The 17,003-nt window shown below is 45.0% G+C and overlaps 9 non-coding genes across 9 annotated transcripts; 4 read left to right on the forward strand and 5 right to left on the reverse strand.

Moving 5' to 3' along the window:
* Positions 1 to 1,774: 1,774 nt before the first annotated feature.
* On the reverse strand, positions 1,775 to 1,864 carry trnar-ucu (transfer RNA arginine (anticodon UCU)). The gene is given in 2 exon segments: positions 1,775 to 1,810; positions 1,828 to 1,864. It is a non-coding gene; the product is annotated as a tRNA-Arg (tRNA).
* Positions 1,865 to 3,675: 1,811 nt separating this feature from the next.
* trnap-agg (transfer RNA proline (anticodon AGG)) lies at positions 3,676 to 3,765 on the forward strand. The gene is given in 2 exon segments: positions 3,676 to 3,711; positions 3,730 to 3,765. It is a non-coding gene; the product is annotated as a tRNA-Pro (tRNA).
* A 1,272-nt stretch (positions 3,766 to 5,037) lies between these two features.
* Positions 5,038 to 5,127, reverse strand: trnar-ucg (transfer RNA arginine (anticodon UCG)). The gene is given in 2 exon segments: positions 5,038 to 5,073; positions 5,091 to 5,127. It is a non-coding gene; the product is annotated as a tRNA-Arg (tRNA).
* Positions 5,128 to 6,939: 1,812 nt separating this feature from the next.
* Positions 6,940 to 7,029, forward strand: trnap-agg (transfer RNA proline (anticodon AGG)). Its single transcript is given in 2 exon segments — positions 6,940 to 6,975; positions 6,994 to 7,029. It is a non-coding gene; the product is annotated as a tRNA-Pro (tRNA).
* A 3,173-nt stretch (positions 7,030 to 10,202) lies between these two features.
* On the forward strand, positions 10,203 to 10,292 carry trnap-agg (transfer RNA proline (anticodon AGG)). Its single transcript is given in 2 exon segments — positions 10,203 to 10,238; positions 10,257 to 10,292. It is a non-coding gene; the product is annotated as a tRNA-Pro (tRNA).
* Positions 10,293 to 11,836: 1,544 nt separating this feature from the next.
* Positions 11,837 to 11,926, forward strand: trnap-agg (transfer RNA proline (anticodon AGG)). The gene is given in 2 exon segments: positions 11,837 to 11,872; positions 11,891 to 11,926. It is a non-coding gene; the product is annotated as a tRNA-Pro (tRNA).
* A 1,274-nt stretch (positions 11,927 to 13,200) lies between these two features.
* trnar-ucg (transfer RNA arginine (anticodon UCG)) lies at positions 13,201 to 13,291 on the reverse strand. Its single transcript is given in 2 exon segments — positions 13,201 to 13,236; positions 13,255 to 13,291. It is a non-coding gene; the product is annotated as a tRNA-Arg (tRNA).
* A 1,525-nt stretch (positions 13,292 to 14,816) lies between these two features.
* trnar-ucg (transfer RNA arginine (anticodon UCG)) lies at positions 14,817 to 14,907 on the reverse strand. The gene is given in 2 exon segments: positions 14,817 to 14,852; positions 14,871 to 14,907. It is a non-coding gene; the product is annotated as a tRNA-Arg (tRNA).
* A 1,526-nt stretch (positions 14,908 to 16,433) lies between these two features.
* Positions 16,434 to 16,524, reverse strand: trnar-ucg (transfer RNA arginine (anticodon UCG)). The gene is given in 2 exon segments: positions 16,434 to 16,469; positions 16,488 to 16,524. It is a non-coding gene; the product is annotated as a tRNA-Arg (tRNA).
* Positions 16,525 to 17,003: the final 479 nt, after the last annotated feature.

The raw sequence follows: 17,003 nt of genomic DNA on the forward strand, positions 1-17,003 counted from the left end.
CACAGATCTACAATGTTGAAAATGTACAATCAGCTTAATGTAAGCAAAAGGCCTTCCGCTGCTTCAGTTGAGGGACTGTCAAAAATGGTCGGTTTGAAGCCAGATTCAGAACAGAAAAAGTGTCGCCGAGTTAATTGAACGACCGCGGCAGGACTCGAACCTGCAATCGTCTGATAACTGAAATACCTCGCAACCGAAGTCAGACGCCTTACTCCATTAGGCCACGCGGCCACTGATGCGGATGTACCCCTTTTTATGGGGAGTATTGTGATCAGATTCAATTAAAATGCTGGCCAAAAAGAAACGGATTGAGGAAAAGATAAACATATTTTAACTGAATGAACAGGACTTCTGCGAGCTGGGTTTGCACCAGCGCAGGGAATCGCAATGCAACTTGAAACATAACATCGGCGGCTCGTTGGTCAAGGGGTATGATTCTCGATTAGGGATTTTCTGTGGCTTAAAATGCGAGAGGTCCCGGGTTCAAATCCCGGACGAGCCCCGACACATTTAGTTAAACTCAACACCTCAGTGATGAAAGCTGAAATCGCTCTACGTTAAAAAAAACGGAATGATCCGGGACTGTGAGCTCTGCCATTTTAAACAGACACAGAATGATCCGGGACTGTGAGCACTCCCGGTGGAAACAGACCCAGAGTGATTAACAACTGACCACGACCCATTCCATTAAAGACAGGCCTGATTTTCAATGCTTATGAAATCGATGGCAACATAAATCGGACTGTTTCTATAATAGGCGGCCGATTACAATGCCCGCCCTTCTGCTGGACGACAAATTGAAGGTTTACTCCATTATAATTTTTCCATTTATCTCCGTCATTTCTCTCCAGCCAAATGAACTGAGTGTAGGTGTCAGGCGTGGCTCAGCGGCAGCAAAGACAAGCAGCACTCCAGAGACTTGAGCACATAATCCAGGCTGACACTCCAGTGCAGTACTGAGGTAGTGCTGCACTGTTGGTGCCCCCGTCTTGCTGGTAAGACGTTAAACCGGGCCCTCCGATCCCATGAGAGTATGCCGAAAAGAACGAGGATTTCTCGCCCATTATTTAGCTCTCAACCAAAGACACTAAAGCAGAAAATCTCTTCATTAAGGTTGATAAATATTTTTGAAATTACATTGCCTCCTAAAGGAGAAATTTATGTTTCTGCTCCCTAAACATTTGCCTCTGGTCACGCTACTCTTTCATTCGGTGACAATCTCAGCAGAAGAAAGGAGGAGTTCGACAATCTCCGAATCGCGATCACTGCTCCAACTTCATTCAAGAAGTTGAAGAATTGCAGTGGTCTCTTTTAATTTTAACAAGATATGAGTAATGCATGGGGCACAGACCAGGAGCACCAGAGCGCCTCTGACGAAATTGCATTTGAAAGCTTATTTTAGACAAGATTCAGTTAAATGCTCGGAAGTGTACCAGTATCAAACGTAATAACGACGAGGATGGGAGCTGAACCCTCGCGTACAGATCGGCAATAGATTAACTGTCTATCGCCTTAACCTTTCGGCCACCTCGACTCAACCATATACTGCTCTCAGCCATTTCATTTCCTGCTTTTTGCATCTAAGCAGAAATACCCTGAAAGAAAGTCCACTTCACCGCTTATCCTGCCCGTGCACCCAGATCAACAATGTTGAAAATGTACAATCAGCTTAATGTAAGCAAAAGGCCTTCCACTGCTTCAGTTGAGGGACTGTCAAAAATTGCCGGTTTGAAGCCAGATTCGGAACAGAAGAAGTGTCGCCCAGTTAATTAAACGACTGCGGCAAGACTCGAACCTGCAATCTTCTGATGACTGAATAACTCATAACAGAAGTCAGACGCCTTATCCATTAGGCCACGCAGCCGCTGATACTGCTGGGTGTCTTTTTATGGGGGGAATTGTGAGCAGATTCAAGGAAACTGCTCGCAAAAAGAAGCGGATTGAGGAAAAGTTAAACATTTTAACTGAATGAACAGGACTTCTGCGAGCTGGGTTTGCACCAGCGCAGGGAATCACAATGCAACTTGAAGCAGAGCATCGGTGGTTCGTTGGTCTAGGGGTATGACTCTCGCTTAGGGAATTTCCGTGGCTTAAAATGCGAGACGTCCCGGGTTCAAATCCCGGACTGAGCCCCGCCGCATTTAGTTAAACTCAACACCTCGGTCATGAAAGCTTGAAACCGTTCGACTTAAAAAAATACGGAATTAATCGGGACTGTGAGCTCTGCCATTTTAAACAGAAACAGAATGATCCGGGAATGTGAGCACTCCCGGTTTAAATAGACCCAGAGTGATTAACAACTGACCACGACCCATTCCATTATAGACAGGCCTGATTTTCAATGCTTATGAAATCGATGGCAACATAAATCGGACTGTTTCTATAACAGGCGGCCGATTACGATGCCCGCTTTTCTGTTGGGTGACAAATTGAAAGTTTACTCCATTGTAATTTTCCCTTTATCTCCGTCATTTCTCTCCAGCCAAATGAACTGAGTCTAGGTGTCAGCCGTGGCTCAGCGGCAGCAAAGTCAAGCACCACTCCAGAGACTTGAGCACATAATCCAGGCTGACACCCCAGTGCAGTACTGAGGTAGTGCTGCACTGTTGGTGCCTCCGTCTTTCTAGTAAGACGTTAAACCGGGTCCTCCGATCCCATGAGAGTATGCCGAAAAGAACGAGGATGTCTCGCCCCTTATTTATATCTCAACCAAAGACACTAAAACAGAAAATCTCGTCATTAAGGTTGATAAATATTTTTGAAATTACATTGCCTCCTAAAGGAGAAATTTATGTTTCTGCTCCCTAATCATTTGCCTCTGGTCCCGCTACTCTTTCATTCGGTGACAATCTCAGCAGAAGAAAGGAGGAGTTCGACAATCTCCGAATCGCGATCACTGCTCCAACTTCATTCAAGAAGTTGAAGAATTGCAGTGGTCTCTTTTAATTTTAACAAGATATGAGTAATGCATGGGGCACAGACCAGGAGCACCAGAGCGACTCTGACGAAATTGCATTTGAAAGCTTATTTTAGGCAAGATTCAGTTAAATGCTCGGGAATTGTACCAGTATCAAACGTAATAATGACGAGAATGGGAGCTGAACCCTCGCGTACAGATCGGCAATAGATTAACAGTCTATCGCCTTAACCTTTCGGCCACCTCGACTCAACCATATACTGCTCTCAGCCATTCCATTTCCTGCTTTTTGCATCTAAGCAGAAATACCCTGAAAGAAAGTCCACTTCACCGCTTATCCTGCCCGTGCACCCAGATCTACAATGTTGAAAATGTACAATCAGCTTAATGTAAGCAAAAGGCCTTCCACTGCTTCAGTTGAGGGACTGTCAAAAATTATCGGTTTGAAGCCAGATTCGGAACAGAAGAAGTGTCGCCCAGTTAATTAAACGACCGCAGCAGGACTCGAACCTGCAATCTTCTGATAACTGAAAAACTCGCTAACCGAATTCAGACGCCTTACCCATTAGGCCACGCAGCCGCAGATGCTGCTGAGTTTCTTTTTATGGGGAGAATTGTGAGCAGATTCAAGGAAACTGCTCGCAAAAAGAAGCGGATTGAGGAAAAGTTAAACATTTTAACTGAATGAACAGGACTTCTGCGAGCTGGGTTTGCACCAGCGCAGGGAATCGCAATGCAACTTAAACCATAACATCGGCGGCTCGTTGGTCTAGGGGTATGATTCTCGCTTAGGGAATTTCCATGGCTTAAATTGCGAGAGGTCCCGGGTTCAAATCCCGGACGAGCCCCGCCACATTTAGTTGAATTCAACACCTCGGTCATGAAAACTGAAATCGTTCTCCTTTAAAAAAAACGGAATGATCCGGGACTGTGAGCTCTGCCATTTCAAACAGAAACAGAATGATCCGGGAATGTGAGCACTCTCTTTTTAAACAGACCCAGAGTGATTAACAACTGACCACGACCCATTCCATTATAGACAGGCCTGATTTTCAATGCTTATGAAATCGATGGCAACATATATCGGACTGTTTCTATAACAGGCGGCCGATTACGATGCCCGCTTTTCTGTTGGGTGACAAATTGAAAGTTTACTCCATTGTAATTTTCCCTTTATCTCCGTCATTTCTCTCCAGCCAAATGAACTGAGTCTAGGTGTCAGCCGTGGCTCAGCGGCAGCAAAGTCAAGCACCACTCCAGAGACTTGAGCAGATAATCCAGGCTGACACTCCAGTGCAGTAATGACGTAGTGCTGCACTGTTGGTGCCTCCGTCTTTCTAGTAAGACGTTAAACCGGGCCCTCGGATCCCATGAGAGTATGCCGAAAAGAACGAGGATGTCTCGCCCATTAGTTATATCTCAACCAAAGACACTAAAGCAGAAAATCTCGTCATTAAGGTTGATAAATATTTCTGAAATTACATTGCCTCCTAAAGGAGAAATTTATGTTTCTGCTCCCTAATCATTTGGCTCTGGTCCCGCTACTCTTTAATTCGGTGACAATCTCAGCAGAAGAAAGGAGGAGTTCGACAATCTCCGAATCGCGATCACTGCTCCAACTTCATTCAAGAAGTTGAAGAATTGCCGTGGTCTCTCTTAATTTTAACAAGATATGAGTAATGCATGGGGCACAGACCAGGAGCACCAGAGCGCCTCTGACGAAATTGCATTTGAAAGCTTATTTTAGACAAGATTCAGTTAAATGCTCGGAAAGTGTACCAGTATCAAACGTAATAACGACGAGGATGGGAGCTGAACCCTCGCGTACAGATCGGCAATAGATTAACTGTCTATCGCCTTAACCTTTCGGCCACCTCGACTCAACCATATACTGCTCTCAACCATTTCATTTCCTGCTTTTTGCATCTAAGCAGAAATACCCTGAAAGAAAGTCCACTTCACCGCTTATCCTGCCCGTGCACCCAGATCAACAATGTTGAAAATGTACAATCAGCTTAATGTAAGCAAAAGGCCTTCCACTGCTTCAGTTGAGGGACTGTCAAAAATGTTCGGTTTGAAGCCAGATTCGGAACAGAAAAAGTGTCGCCCAGTTAATTAAACGACTGCGGCAGGACTCGAACCTGCAATCTTCTGATGACTGAATAACTCATAACCGAAGTCAGACGCCTTATCCATTAGGCCACGCAGCCGCTGATACTGCTGGTTGTCTTTTTATGGGGAGAATTGTGAGCAGATTCAAGGAAACTGCTCGCAAAAAGAAGCGGATTGAGGAAAAGTTAAACATTTTAACTGAATGAACAGGACTTCTGCGAGCTGGGTTTGCACCAGCGCAGGGAATCACAATGTAACTTGAAGCACAGCATCGGTGGTTCGTTGGTCTAGGGGTATGACTCTCGCTTTAGGGAATTTTCGTGGCTTAAAATGCGAGATGTCCCGGGTTCAAATCCTGGACTGAGCCCCGCCGCATTTAGTTAAACTCAACACCTCGGTCATGAAAGCTGAAACCGTTCTACTTTAAAAAATACGGAATTAATCGGGACTGTGAACTCTGGCATTTTAAACAGAAACAGAATGATCCGGGAATGTGAGCACTCCCGGTTTAAATAGACCCAGAGTGATTAACAACTGACCACGACCCATTCCATTAGAGACAGGCCTGATTTTCAATGCTTAAGAAAGCGATGGCAACATAAATCGGACTGTTTCTATAACAGGCGGCCGATTACGATGCCCGCTTTTCTGTTGGGTGACAAATTGAAGGTTTACTCCATTGTAATTTTTCCCTTTATCTCCGTCATTTCTCTCCAGCCAAACGAACTGAGTCTAGGTGTCAGCCGTGGCTCAGCGGCAGCAAAGTCAAGCACCACTCCAGAGACTTGAGCAGATAATCCAGGCAGACACCCCAGTGCAGTAATGAGGTAGTGCTGCACTGTTGGTGCCCCCGTCTTTCTAGTAAGACGTTAAACCGGGTCCTCCGATCCCATGAGAGTATGCCGAAAAGAACGAGGATGTCTCGCCCCTTATTTATATCTCAACCAAAGACACTAAAACAGAAAATCTCGTCATTAAGGTTGATAAATATTTTTGAAATTACATTGCCTCCTAAAGGAGAAATTTATGTTTCTGCTCCCTAATCATTTGCCTCTGGTCCCGCTACACTTTCATTCGGTGACAATCTCAGCAGAAGAAAGGAGGAGTTCGACAATCTCCGAATCGCGATCACTGCTCCAACTTCATTCAAGAGGTTGAAGAATTGCAGTGGTCTCTTTTAATTTTAACAAGATATGAGTAATGCATGGGGCACAGACCAGGAGCACCAGAGCGCCTCTGACGAAATTGCATTTGAAAGCTTATTTTAGGCAAGATTCAGTTAAATGCTCGGAAATTGTACCAGTATCAAACGTAATAATGACGAGAATGGGAGCTGAACCCTCGCGTACAGATCGGCAATAGATTAACAGTCTATCGCCTTAACCTTTCGGCCACCTCGACTCAACCATATACTGCTCTCAGCCATTCCATTTCCTGCTTTTTGCATCTAAGCAGAAATACCCTGAAAGAAAGTCCACTTCACCGCTTATCCTGCCCGTGCACCCAGATCTACAATGATGAAAATGTACAATCAGCTTAATGTAAGCAAAAGGCCTTCCACTGCTTCAGTTGAGGGACTGTCAAAAATTGTCGGTTTGAAGCCAGATTCGGAACAGAAGAAGTGTCGCCCAGTTAATTAAATGACCGCAGCAGGACTCAAACCTGCAATCTTCTGATAACTGAAAAACTCGCTAACCGAATTCAGACGCCTTATCCATTAGGCCACGCAGCCGCAGATGCTGCTGAGCTTCTTTTTATGGGGAGAATTGTGAGCAGATTCAAGGAAACTGCTCGCAAAAAGAAGCGGATTGAGGAAAAGTTAAACATTTTAACTGAATGAACAGGACTTCTGCGAGCTGGGTTTGCACCAGCGCAGGGAATCACAATGCAACTTAAAACATAACATCGGCGGCTCGTTGGTCTAGGGGTATGATTCTCGCTTAGGGAATTTCCATGGCTTAAATTGCGAGAGGTCCCGGGTTCAAATCCCGGACGAGCCCCGCCACATTTCGTTGAATTCAACACCTCGGTCATGAAAACTGAAATCGTTCTCCTTTAAAATAAAACGGAATGATCCGGGACTGTGAGCTCTGCCATTTCAAACAGAAACAGAATGATCCGGGACTGTGAGCACTCCCGGTTTAAACAGACCCAGAGTGATTAACAACTGACCACGACCCATTCCATTATAGACAGGCCTGATTTTCAATGCTTATGAAATCGATGGCAACATATATCGGACTGTTTCTATAACAGGCGGCCGATTACGATGCCCGCTTTTCTGTTGGGTGACAAATTGAAAGTTTACTCCATTGTAATTTTCCCTTTATCTCCGTCATTTCTCTCCAGCCAAATGAACTGAGTCTCGGTGTCAGCCGTGGCTCAGCGGCAGCAAAGTCAAGCACCACTCCAGAGACTTGAGCAGATAATCCAGGCAGACACTCCAGTGCAGTAATGAGGTAGTGCTGCACTGTTGGTGCCTCCGTCTTTCTAGTAAGACGTTAAACCGGGCCCTCGGATCCCATGAGAGTATGCCGAAAAGAACGAGGATGTCTCGCCCATTAGTTATATCTCAACCAAAGACACTAAAGCAGAAAATCTCGTCATTAAGGTTGATAAATATTTCTGAAATTACATTGCCTCCTAAAGGAGAAATTTATGTTTCTGCTCCCTAATCATTTGGCTCTGGTCCCGCTACTCTTTAATTCGGTGACAATCTCAGCAGAAGAAAGGAGGAGTTCGACAATCTCCGAATCGCGATCACTGCTCCAACTTCATTCAAGAAGTTGAAGAATTGCAGTGGTCTCTCTTAATTTTAACAAGATATGAGTAATGCATGGGGCACAGACCAGGAGCACCAGAGCGCCTCTGACGAAATTGCATTTGAAAGCTTATTTTAGACAAGATTCAGTTAAATGCTCGGAAAGTGTACCAGTATCAAACGTAATAATGACGAGAATGGGAGCTGAACCCTCGCGTACAGATCGGCAATAGATTAACTGTCTATCGCCTTAACCTTTCGGCCACCTCGACTCAACCATATACTGCTCTCAGCCATTTCATTTCCTGCTTTTTGCATCTAAGCAGAAATACCCTGAAAGAAAGTCCACTTCACCGCTTATCCTGCCCGTGCACCCAGATCAACAATGTTGAAAATGTACAATCAGCTTAATGTAAGCAAAAGGCCTTCCACTGCTTCAGTTGAGGGACTGTCAAAAATGTTCGGTTTGAAGCCAGATTCGGAACAGAAAAAGTGTCGCCCAGTTAATTAAACGACTGCGGCAGGACTCGAACCTGCAATCTTCTGATGACTGAATAACTCATAACCGAAGTCAGACGTCTTAGCCATTAGGCCACGCAGCCGCTGATACTGCTGGTTGTCTTTTTATGGGGAGAATTGTGAGCAGATTCAAGGAAACTGCTCGCAAAAAGAAGCGGATTGAGGAAAAGTTAAACATTTTAACTGAATGAACAGGACTTCTGCGAGCTGGGTTTGCACCAGCGCAGGGAATCACAATGCAACTTGAAGCAGAGCATCGGTGGTTCGTTGGTCTAGGGGTATGACTCTCGCTTAGGGAATTTTCGTGGCTTAAAATGCGAGACGTCCCGGGTTCAAATCCCGGGCTGAGCCCCGCCGCATTTAGTTAAACTCAACACCTCGGTCATGAAAGCTGAAACCGTTCTACTTTAAAAAATACGGAATTAATCGGGACTGTGAGCTCTGCCATTTTAAACAGAAACAGAATGATCCGGGAATGTGAGCACTCCCGGTTTAAACAGACCCAGAGTGATTAACAACTGACCACGACCCATTCCATTATAGACAGGCCTGATTTTCAATGCTTATGAAATCGATGGCAACATAAATCGGACTGTTTCTATAACAGGCGGCCGATTACGATGCCCGCTTTTCTGTTGGGTGACAAATTGAAAGTTTACTCCATTGTAATTTTCCCTTTATCTCCGTCATTTCTCTCCAGCCAAATGAACTGAGTCTCGGTGTCAGCCGTGGCTCAGCGGCAGCAAAGTCAAGCACCACTCCAGAGACTTGAGCAGATAATCCAGGCTGATACTCCAGTGCAGTAATGAGGTAGTGCTGCACTGTTGGTGCCTCCGTCTTTCTAGTAAGACGTTAAACCGGGTCCTCGGATCCCATGAGAGTATGCCGAAAAGAACGAGGATGTCTCGCCCATTATTTATATCTCAACCAAAGACACTAAAACAGAAAATCTCGTCATTAAGGTTGATAAATATTTTTGAAATTACATTGCCTCCTAAAGGAGAAATTTATGTTTCTGCTCCCTAATCATTTGGCTCTGGTCCCGCTACTCTTTCATTCGGTGACAATGTCAGCAGAAGAAAGGAGGAGTTCGACAATCTCCGAATCGCGATCACTGCTCCAACTTCATTCAAGAAGTTGAAGAATTGCAGTGGTCTCTTTTAATTTTAACAAGATATGAGCAATGCATGGGGCACAGACCAGGAGCACCAGAGCGACTCTGACGAAATTGCATTTGAAAGCTTATTTTAGGCAAGATTCAGTTAAATGCTCGGAAATTGTACCAGTATCAAACGTAATAATGACGAGAATGGGAGCTGAACCCTCGCGTACAGATCGGCAATAGATTAACAGTCTATCGCCTTAACCTTTCGGCCACCTCGACTCAACCATATACTGCTCTCAGCCATTCCATTTCCTGCTTTTTGCATCTAAGCAGAAATACCCTGAAAGAAAGTCCACTTCACCGCTTATCCTGCCCGTGCACCCAGATCTACAATGTTGAAAATGTACAATCAGCTTAATGTAAGCAAAAGGCCTTCCACTGCTTCAGCTGAGGGACTGTCAAAAATGGTCGGTTTGAAGCCAGATTCGGAACAGAAAAAGTGTCGCCCAGTTAATTAAACGACCGCAGCAGGACTCGAACCTGCAATCTTCTGATAACTGAAAAACTCGCTAACCGAATTCAGACGCCTTACCCATTAGGCCACGCAGCCGCAGATGCTGCTGAGCTTCTTTTTATGGGGAGAATTGTGAGCAGATTCAAGGAAACTGCTCGCAAAAAGAAGCGGATTGAGGAAAAGTTAAACATTTTAACTGAATGAACAGGACTTCTGCGAGCTGGGTTTGCACCAGCGCAGGGAATCGCAATGCAACTTAAAACATAACATCGGCGGCTCGTTGGTCTAGGGGTATGATTCTCGCTTAGGGAATTTCCATGGCTTAAATTGCGAGAGGTCCCGGGTTCAAATCCCGGACGAGCCCCGCCACATTTCGTTGAATTCAACACCTCGGTCATGAAAACTGCAATCGTTCTCATTTAAAAAAAACGGAATGATCCGGGACTGTGAGCTCTGCCATTTCAAACAGAAACAGAATGATCCGGGACTGTGAGCACTCTCTTTTTAAACAGACCCAGAGTGATTAACAACTGACCACGACCCATTCCATTATAGACAGGCCTGATTTTCAATGCTTATGAAATCGATGGCAACATAAATCGGACTGTTTCTATAACAGGCGGCCGATTACGATGCCCGCTTTTCTGTTGGGTGACAAATTGAAAGTTTACTCCATTGTAATTTTCCCTTTATCTCCGTCATTTCTCTCCAGCCAAATGAACTGAGTCTAGGTGTCAGCCGTGGCTCAGCGGCAGCAAAGTCAAGCACCACTCCAGAGACTTGAGCACATAATCCAGGCAGACACTCCAGTGCAGTAATGACGTAGTGCTGCACTGTTGGTGCCTCCGTCTTTCTAGTAAGACGTTAAACCGGGCCCTCGGATCCCATGAGAGTATGCCGAAAAGAACGAGGATGTCTCGCCCATTATTTATATCTCAACCAAAGACACTAAAGCAGAAAATCTCGTCATTAAGGTTGATAAATATTTCTGAAATTACATTGCCTCCTAAAGGAGAAATTTATGTTTCTGCTCCCTAATCATTTGGCTCTGGTCCCGCTACTCTTTAATTCGGTGACAATCTCAGCAGAAGAAAGGAGGAGTTCGACAATCTCCGAATCGCGATCACTGCTCCAACTTCATTCAAGAAGTTGAAGAATTGCAGTGGTCTCTCTTAATTTTAACAAGATATGAGTAATGCATGGGGCACAGACCAGGAGCACCAGAGCGCCTCTGACGAAATTGCATTTGAAAGCTTATTTTAGACAAGATTCAGTTAAATGCTCGGAAAGTGTACCAGTATCAAACGTAATAACGACGAGGATGGGAGCTGAACCCTCGCGTACAGATCGGCAATAAATTAACTGTCTATCGCCTTAACCTTTCGGCCACCTCGACTCAACCATATACTGCTCTCAGCCATTTCATTTCCTGCTTTTTGCATCTAAGCAGAAATACCCTGAAAGAAAGTCCACTTCACCGCTTATCCTGCCCGTGCACCCAGATCAACAATGTTGAAAATGTACAATCAGCTTAATGTAAGCAAAAGGCCTTCCACTGCTTCAATTGAGGGACTGTCAAAAATGGTCGGTTTGAAGCCAGATTCGGAACAGAAAAGGTGTCGCCCAGTTAATTGAACGAACGCAGCAAGACTCGAACCTGCAATCGTTTGATAACTGAAAAACCTCGCAATTTAAATCAGACGCCTTATCCATTAGGCCACGCAGCCACTGATGCTGCTGCACCCCTTTTTATGGGGAGAATTGTGAGCAGATTCAAGTAAAAATGCTAGCAAAAGGAAGCGGATTGAGGAAAAGATAAACATATTTTAACTGAATGAACAGGACTTCTGCGAGCTGGGTTTGCACCAGCGCAGGGAATCGCAATGCAACTTGGAACGTAACACCGGCGGCTCGTTGGTTTAGGGGTATGATTCTCGCTTAGGAAATTTCTGTGGCTTAAAATGCGAGAGGTCCCGGGTTCAAATCCCGGACGAGCCCAGTCGCATTTAGTTAAACTCAACACCTCAGTCATGAAAGCTGAAATCGCTCTACTTTAAAAAAAACTGAATGATCCGGGACTGTGAGTTCTGGCATTTTAAACAGACACAGAATGATCCGGGACTGTGAGCACTCCCGGTTTAAACAGACCCAGAGTGATTAACAACTGACCACGACCCATTCCATTAAAGACAGTCCTGATTTTCAATGCTTATGAAATCGATGGCAACATCAATCGGACTGTTTCTATAATAGGCGGCCGATTACAATGCCCGCTCTTCTGTTGGACGACAAATTGAAGGTTTACTCTATTATAATTTTTTCTTTTATCTCCGTCATTTCTCTCCAGCCAAATGAACTGAGTGTAGATGTCAGCCGTGGCTCAGCGGCAGCAAAGTCAAGCAGCACTCCAGAGATTTGAGCACATAATCCAGGCTGACACTCCAGTGCAGTACTGAGGTAGTGCTGCACTGTTGGTGCCCCCGTCATGCTAGTAAGACGTTAAACCGGGCCCTCCGATTCCATGAGAGTATGCCGAAAAGAACGAGGATTTCTCGCCCATTATTTAGCTCTCAACCAAAGACACTAAAACAGAAAATCTCTTCATTAAGGTTGATAAATATTTTTGAAATTACATTGCCTCCTAAAGGAGAAATTTATGTTTCTGCTCCCCTAAACATTTGCCTCTGTTCCCGCTACTCTTTCATTCGGTGACAATCCCAGCAGAAGAATGGAGGAGTTCGACAATCTCCGAATCACGATCAGTGCTCCACATTCATTCAATAATTTGAAGAATTGCAGTGGTCTCTTTTAATTTTAACAAGATATGAGTAATGCATGGGGCACAGACCAGGAGCACCAGGGCGATTCTGACGAAATTGCATTTGAAAGTTTATTTTAGGCAAGTTTCAGTTAAAAGCACGGAAAGGGTACCAGTATCAAACGTAATAACGACGAGGATTGGATTCGCATTCTCGCGTACAGAGCACTGCTAGATTAACAGTCCATCACCTTAACCTCTCGGCCACCTCGTCTGAACCATGCACTGCTCTCAGCCATTCCATTTCCTGGTTTTTGCATCTAAGCAGAAATACCCTGAAAGAAAGTCCACTTCACCGCTTATCCTGCCCATGCACACAGATCTACAATGTTGAAAATGTACAATCAGCTTAATGTAAGCAAAAGGCCTTGCGCTGCTTCAGTTGAGGGACTGTCAAAAATGGTCGGTTTGAAGCCAGATTCAGAACAGAAAAAGTGTCGCCCAGTTAATTGAACGACCGCGGCAGGACTCGAACCTGCAATCGTCTGATAACTGAAAAACCTCGCAACCGAAGTCAGACGCCTTATCCATTAGGCCACGCGGCCACTGATGCGGCTGTATCTTTTTTTATGGGGAGAATTGTGAGCAGATTCAAGTAAAATGCTCGCAAAAAGAAGCGGATTGAGGAAAAGATAAACATATTTTAACTGAATGAACAGGACTTCTGCGAGCTGGGTTTGCACCAGCGCAGGGAATCGCAATGCAACTTGAAACATAACATCGGCGGCTCGTGGGTCCAGGGGGTATGATTCTCGCTTAGGGAATTTCTGTGGCTTAAAATGGGAAAGGTCCAGGGTTCAAATCCCGAACGAGCCCAGTCACATTTAGTTAAACTCAACACCTCAGTGATGAAAGCTGAAATCGCTCTACTTTAAAAAAAACGGAATGATCCGGGACTGTGAGCTCTGCCATTTTAAACAGACACAGAATGATCCGGGACTGTGAGCACTCCCGGTTTAAACAGACCCAGAGTGATTAACAACTGACGACGACCCATTCCATTAAAGACAGGCCTGATTTTCAATGCTTAAGAAAGCGATGGCAACATAAATCGGACTGTTTCTATAATAGGCGGCCGATTATAATGCCCGCTCTTCTGTTGGACGACAAATTAAGGTTTACTCCATTATAATTTTTCCATTTATCTCCGTCATTTCTCTCCAGCCAAATGAACTGAGTGTAGGTGTCAGCCGTGGCTCAGCTGCAGCCAAGTCAAGCAGCACTCCAGAGACTTGAGCACATAATCCAGGCTGACACTCCAGTGCAGTACTGAGGTACTGCTGCACTGTTGGTGCCCCCGTCTTGCTAGTAAGACGTTAAACCGGGCCCTCCGATCCCATGAGAGTATGCCGAAAAGAACGAGGATTTCTCGCCCATTATTTAGCTCTCAACCAAAGACACTAAAACAGAAAATCTCTTCATTAAGGTTGATCAATATTTTTGAAATTACATTGCCTCCTAAAGGAGAAATTTATGTTTCTGCTCCCTAAACATTTGCCTCTGGTCCCGCTACTCTTTCATTCGGTGACAATCTCAGCAGAAGAAAGGAGCAGTTCGACAATCTCCGAATCACGATCACTGTTCCACATTCATTCAAGAGGTTGAAGAATTGCAGTGGTCTCTTTTAATTTTAACAAGATATGAGTAATGCATGGGGCACAGACCAGGAGCACCAGGGCGATTCTGACGAAATTGCATTTGAAAGTTTATTTCAGGCAAGTTTCAGTTAAAAGCTCGGAAAGGGTACCAGTATCAAACGTAATAACGACGAGGACGGGATCCGCATTCTCGATTAACAGTCCGTCGCCTTAACCTCTCGGCCACCTCGTCTCAACCATGCACTGCTCTCAGCCATTCCATTTCCTGGATTTTGCATCTAAGCAGAAATACCCTGAAAGAAAGTCCACTTCACCGCTTATCCTGCCCATGCACACAGATCTACAATGTTGAAAATGTACAATCAGCTTAATGTAAGCAAAAGGCCGTACGCTGCTTCAGTTGAGGGACTGTCAAAAATGGTCGGTTTGAAGCCAGATTCAGAACAGAAAAAGTGTCGCCCAGTTAATTGAACGACCGCGGCAGGACTCGAACCTGCAATCGTCTGATAACTGAAAAACCTCGCAACCGAAGTCAGACGCCTTATCCATTAGGCCACGCGGCCACTGATGCGGCTGTATCTCTTTTTATGGGGAGAATTGTGAGCAGATTCAAGTAAAATGCGCGCAAAAAGAAGCGGATTGAGGAAAAGATAAACATATTTTAACTGAATGAACAGGACTTCTGCGAGCTGGGTTTGCACCAGCGCAGGGAAGCGCAATGCAACTTGAAACATAACATCGGCGGCTCGTGGGTCCAGGGGGTATGATTCTCGCTTAGGGAATTTCTGTGGCTTAAAATGCGAGAGGTCCCGGGTTCAAATCCCGGACGAGCCCAGTCGCATTTAGTTAAACTCAACACCTCAGTCATGAAAGCTGAAATCGCTCTACTTTAAAAAAAACGGAATGATCCGGGGCTGTGAGCTCTGCCATTTTAAACAGACACAGAATGATCCGGGACTGTGAGCACTCCCGGTTTAAACAGACCCAGAGTGATTAACAACTGACCACGACCCATTCCATTAAAGACAGGCCTGATTTTCAATGCTTAAGAAAGCGATGGCAACATAAATCGGACTGTTTCTATAATAGGCGGCCGATTACAATGCCCGCTCTTCTGTTGGACGACAAATTGAAGGTTTACTCCATTATAATTTTTCCATTTATCTCCGTCATTTCTCTCCAGCCAAATGAACTGAGTGTAGGTGTCAGCCGTGGCTCAGCGGCAGCAAAGTCAAGCAGCACTCCAGAGACTTGAGCACATAATCCAGGCTGACACTCCAGTGCAGGACTGAGGTAGTGCTGCACTGTTGGTGCCCCCGTCTTACTTGTAAGACGTTAAACCGGGCCCTCCGATCCCATGAGAGTATGCCGAAAAGAACGAGGATTTCTCGCCCATTATTTAGCTCTCAACCAAAGACACTAAAACAGAAAATCTCTTCATTAAGGTTGATAAATATTTTTGAAATTACATTGCCACCTAAAGGAGAAATTTATGTTTCTGCTCCCTAAACATTTGCCCCTGGTCCCGCTACTCTTTCATTCGGTGACAATCTCAGCAGAAGAAAGGAGGAGTTCGACAATCTCCGAATCACGATCACTGCTCCACATTCATTCAAGATGTTGAAGAATTGCTGTGGTCTCTTTTAATTTTAACAAGATATGAGTAATGCATGGGGCACAGACCAGGAGCACCAGGGCGATTCTGACGAAATTGCATTTGAAAGTTTATTTTAGGCAAGTTTCAGTGAAAGGCTCGGAAAGGGTACCAGGATCAAACGTAATAACGACGAGGATGGGATCCGCATTCTCGATGAACAGTCCATCGCCTCAACCTCTCGGCCACCTCGTCTCAACCATGCACTGCTCTCAGCCATTCCATTTCCTGGTTTTTGCATCTAAGCAGAAATATCCTGAAAGAAAGTCCACTTCACCGCTTATCCTGCCCATGCACACAGATCTACAATGTTGAAAATGTACAATCAGCTTAATGTAAGCAAAAGGCCTTCCGCTGCTTCAGTTGAGGGACTGTCAAAAATGGTCGGTTTGAAGCCAGATTCAGAACAGATAAAGTGTCGCCCAGTTAATTGAACGACCGCGGCAGGACTCGAACCTGCAATCGTCTGATAACTGAAAAACCTCGCAACCGAAGTCAGACGCCTTATCCATTAGGCCACGCGGCCACTGATGCGGCTGTACCTCTTTTTATGGGGAGAATTGTGAGCAGATTCAATTAAAATGCGCGCAAAAAGAAGCGGATTGAGGAAAAGATAAACATATTTTAACTGAATGAACAGGACTTCTGCGAGCTGGGTTTGCACCAGCGCAGGGAATCGCAATGCAACTTGAAACATAACATCGGCGGCTCGTTGGTCTAGGGGTATGATTATCGCTTAGGGATATTTCTCTGGCTTAAACATGCAAGAGGTCCCGGGTTCAAATCCCGGACGAGCCCCGTCACATTTAGTTAAACTCAACACCTCAGTCATGAAAGCTGAAATCGCTCTGCTTTGACAAAAACGGAATGATCCGGTCATGTGAGCTCTGCAATTTAAACAGACACAGAATGATTCGGGACGATGAGCACTCCCGGTTTAAACAGACCCAGAGTGATTAACAACTGACCACGACCCATTCCATTAAAGAGAGGCCTGATTTTCAA

This window comes from Somniosus microcephalus, unplaced genomic scaffold (genome assembly GCF_052327205.1).
Source record: "Somniosus microcephalus isolate GS21.2 unplaced genomic scaffold, FLI_Smic_1.0 unresolved_chr1, whole genome shotgun sequence".
NCBI classification, from domain to species: Eukaryota; Metazoa; Chordata; class Chondrichthyes; order Squaliformes; family Somniosidae; genus Somniosus; species Somniosus microcephalus.